We start from the raw sequence: 4,741 nt of genomic DNA, 5'->3' as shown, positions 1-4,741 counted from the left end.
CAATTAGGAAGGCCGAGACTTAAAGTTTGTGGCCCCATCTGATAAAAGCATGGCATGTTTGTAGTGGAGCTTCTCCCCAAGATTAAACCCATAAATCCCGTGAGTAGAGGACTATAAACTCCCGTAGGAATTACAGTTGGTACCGTATCAGGAGTTAACATTGCTGAGGTGGAGGCACTGAGGTCCAGTCCTGCACTGACTTGGGTCTGCTATATAACATCTCGCCTGAAAGCGTTGTTGGTGCTTTGAGGGGTTCTGGTTACTTGAGTCCGGGCCTGGGACTGGTCCCTTTGCCAGTTTTTCTGAGGTTGACATCAGTAAAGGCAAGGGATTTCCATTTTTATGATATTTAGACTGTCATAAATGTGGCCCTTTAGCACAGCGACTGCATAAAGGAGGAGTCGTGGGCTGATTTACATTTCGTAGTACATTTTGTAGTGAAGTTATAACTTGGCCACTCTGGATATTCTGTGGGCAGTTTCGGCTGAAGTGACCCATTTGATGGCAAGAGAAGCATTCAATGCCAGCCATTTTGTGATTTAAAACTTGATTATTACCTCCTTTTGTCAATGTGTTCTGTAAGAGCTGTGTCCCTGTCTGTCCCTGCAAAGCGGCTGCTATGGTTAGTCCCTGTATAAAGGAAGGCGTTACTTCAGAGCAAGCCTTAATAAAATCAGATATTGAGCCGGTCTTCCTAATAGGTCTAAGCAGGGCCTGGCATGTGTTGTTAGCATTTTCAAAGGCCAGTTGTTTTAGAACAATACCCCGTACTCTCAACAAAATTTTGAAAAGGTTCCTCAGGTCCTTGTTTAATAGAGGCGATGCTAGGCACTCTATGATCTAGGGGTGGAAGTTTTTTCTTAGATGAAGTGCAACCCATTGTTGCTCGCACGTAGGCACTAATTATTGTCAATAGTTATGAATCTTAGGTGCAGCAGTATCCCTGGTTGTTTTGCACCTAGGCAATAGGTTATCTTTATGGTTTTGATTCTTAGGTGCAGTACTACCCCTGGCAGCTTGCACCTAGGCAATAAGCTTTTTAAAAAGTTCTGAGGTGGCACTTAGTGCTAGCAGTATCTCTGATCGCTAACAGCCTAAGTGATTCTTCTCCTGTCCTCTAAGCCCGGCCTGTCTCTACCAGGGGGTCCTAGGCACCCTATGCAGGAGTTTTACCGTTTTCTTAAAAGAAAAGAAAAAAAAAAAAAACTTACCAACACCTACTCACCTCCCTGTTTGAGCAATCCACGTTGGGTGCCACTCTGCCGGGGTCCAGCCTCTGCGGGGGTGGGTTGACTCGTCGGAGGCGGCGCAGGTGAACAGAAACAAAATTAGACTAAGACCTCAATGCCTTTTAGCATGTTCTCAGCCGGCCACAGCCAGAGTTAGCTCCAGGCTGCTGCGCTAGTGGCTGTCAAACACGTATTTATTGAGGGGTGTCTTACAGGAGTAGGAGGGGTGAGGGGGCAATAAAAGATTTACTCTATGAAACAGGGAATTCAAGGCACAGAAACAATAATCATAAAACATGATGTCTGTCTTGTATAATTAGGTATAATCAATTCCAGTTCTCAGGATGAAGGAGTCTATTTGGTGCATTTTCTTCTTAAATCTTGATTGCCGGACAGGGCCTATTCGGGTGAGAGGGTCTTGTAGCTCAGGAGACAACACAGGGTGTTTTATTAGCAGTTTTTCATAGTTAACAGCACACAGGGGAGAAACTGCTTGTAATTAGGTACTATCCGTTGCTTGCCTCGGACCAGATAAGAACTTTCAGCTAAGATAGTCACTCTTCCTCCTGGAGCCTTCAGGTTTGTTTATCCTGTCGTTGTTAGCCAGATCTGTCCTTCTTCCCTCTATGAAGAAGGGGTATTTATTTATTCACGGGCCCCTATATTTATTTGCTGAATTTTTTGTCTGTTAATCAGTGAATTCTTGTGCTAATTTGGCCTAATACAAGTTAACTTTGGCCTGTAGCTTTCACAAGGGGTATTTACGTCAAACTAGCCTTAAACTAACTTAGTCAACATATGTTACTAATGCTAATTTGACTAATTTGACTTAATACTAACTTAATCTTAACATATGTTAATTTGGGCTGAAACAGACAGGTGCGGGAGCCTGTCTCAGGTTCCCTGGCCCTTTTCCCTTGCAGGGTACTGTAATAACAATAAAGCTCATGGCAGAGAAATTGAGTGCAGGCCAGTACAGTGACACAATGGAGGGTTCGTACCAGCTTGTGTTGTCTGAATGGCCCTGTTAACTAGGAACTACAGGCTTTTTTTTTTTTTAAAGGTTTTTGCCATGGAGGGTGTGTGCTCACTAGAAAGAGGGGAAGTGAGAACCACCACCCTCCCAGGGGGGATGGCCATGCTGCAATCCCTTCTCCTCCATTTTCCTCTGGGATTTTGGGCACTTGGTGTGATTTTCAAGTTGCTGGATCTGGGTTTTAAACCAATGGTTGGTCATGAGGGAGTCCAGCACCTTAACCACTACGCCACCTTCTGGCCCCAAGGGAACATAGTTTTATTATTGGGACAGGATAACATGAAAGGTGGGAGGCCTATGATGGAGGTAAAATGGATTCTTCTGGTTTTGCAAAGGGGATCAGAGCCATTCCGCTTTAGTCTCTAAATTAAGCCACATGCTTAGCATTAATCACAACCATAGAAACTGTGGGACCCCAGTATCACGGGCTTGTTTGTTTGTTTTTAGATTTTTGTGTACTTCTAGAGAGACAGACAGGAAGTGAGAAATCACACCCTGGGGAGTGGCCACACTGCAATCCATTCTCCTGTTGGGATTTCGGGCACACATACACATATGCCCAGCATGATTTTCAAGCTGCTGGGTCCGGGACTCGAAATGCAGTCAACCACGTGGGAGTCCAGCACCTTAACCACTATGCCACCTGCTGGCACTGCCAGTATCATAGTTTTAAAGGCTCCCCAGGTGGTTCTGATGTGGAATATTAACAGTCAGCTGTGCAGGTTCTGCAGGGGCCAGACAGATTAAATGAGGCTACACTGGGGTCCACTATGTTGCACTTTATGTCTGAGGTAGCCACCCTGGCCTGTGTGTAATACAGTTTTAATTTTATTATTTTGGCACAGGGGTTCAGTTTCAGGGGCTCTCACTTGGCCTCCTCTCCTGAATAACTCTTATTAAATAGGTCAAGGATTTACTGTGCTAGTTCTGCCAGCTGCTGAGCAAGCCCACCCCAATCATGCATTCTAGAACCGGAAATGGCCAGGGGGCAGGCCATGGGCAGACTGAGAGGCAGGCCCAGCCAGCCAGCTCCTGCCCTATTCAATGGGGGTGGGAGGTGGGGATGGAGGTAGTGGTCAGGGCCGGCTCCACCTGTACCAGCGCCCTTGGCGATCTGGGCTGTCCCCTTTCTTCAGGGCACACTGGGATTCCTTTAGAAAGACCTGGCTCGGGAGTCTCCCCTTAAGGGATCTTCTTTTCCTCTAGCTGATGGCTCTGGTCTAGAAGTGGGGTGAATCATGGCTTCCCACGGAGACCACCTTCCCCCTTGGCCCATTCTGAGTGCGTGCCCGTGTTTCCCAGTCTAAATGCCCTCCACTGCCCCGGACTTCATGGTCTAAGACCTGTCACCTGTCAGCAGGCCCAGCCACCATGCCGACCTGGCTCTCAGCATGGGAACCTCTGACACTTCAGGGCTGACTCCTGCCCCTGCTCCCACCCCATCAGGACTCCATTACCCTCCTTGCTCCCCAGGACACACCTGTCCTCAGCCCCATGTCAGAGGACAGCCACTGCTGGGGTTCTCGGCAGCGCAGGTGCCCCTGCCCAGGCATCCCGCCTTGTGGCTCTCCCAGTGAAGCCCTCCAGCCCTGATGAGGAGCCACCTAAGCCCTGCTCTCTAAGCCACCTGGGGTAGGAGCCAGCCCAGTACTGGCCGGAGGGGCTCCACGTGCACCGGCTCCTCTACCAACGACTGCTCCGCACCCAGCCTGTGACCCCGCTCTGCCTGCCTAGCCAGGTCTGAAACTCACGCATCCTTCCCAGCCATGTGCAGGTCCCTCAGGTGCGCTCTGGCCAGGTCGCGCAGCCCGCCCCAGCAGGGCCCCCTCCTCCTCCTCTTCGGGCAGGCCTCGTTATCGAGCTGTTCGTGAGGCACGAAGCGAGGGGGGGGGGTCCCTGCGAGGGGCACAAGGGATGAGGGGGGTGTTGCTTTGCTCTGGCTGCAGGGGAGTGGGCCCCATCAGTGGGCCGTGAAGATTTGGGGAAGTCGACATTTACAAGGATCTCTGTAAGGATTCTCCATGTCTCGGGGACCCACTCCTTCCTGCTCTTTGCCTTTCCTCAAAGGTCCCCCCTCAGCAGGTGCTCAGGAGGTGTTTGTGGAGTGAACAGCGCCCACCTCACCAGCAGGCTGTGTGGGACCTCGGCTGGGTTTCTCCACCCGAGGCGGCTAAGAAGAGCCCCCATCCCTCACCACCGGGAGCAACACCAGACAGAGCATGTGGTTAGCCTGCTCCCAGACGCCGCTTCCCAGAATGGGCATCCTTCTGGGAGGGCTCTTCCCGGTGCCAAGGGAGGGGGCCTATTTATCACCATCATTATCTTTGAGGGAAAGATAGACACGTTTCTGATTTTTACTTTTGAAAGCAGTTTTATTTTTTTGGGGGGGGAGAGGGTTTTTTTTTTTTTTTTTGCTATAGGGCGCATGCGCTCACCAGACAGAGACATAGAGACAGAAAGCGAGAAATCACCCCCC

The sequence above is a fragment of the Tupaia chinensis genome, unplaced genomic scaffold (genome assembly GCF_000334495.1).
Source record: "Tupaia chinensis unplaced genomic scaffold, TupChi_1.0 Scaffold144019_1, whole genome shotgun sequence".
Lineage (NCBI taxonomy): Eukaryota > Metazoa > Chordata > Mammalia > Scandentia > Tupaiidae > Tupaia > Tupaia belangeri.
Note: the sequence above shows the minus strand (reverse complement) of the source record.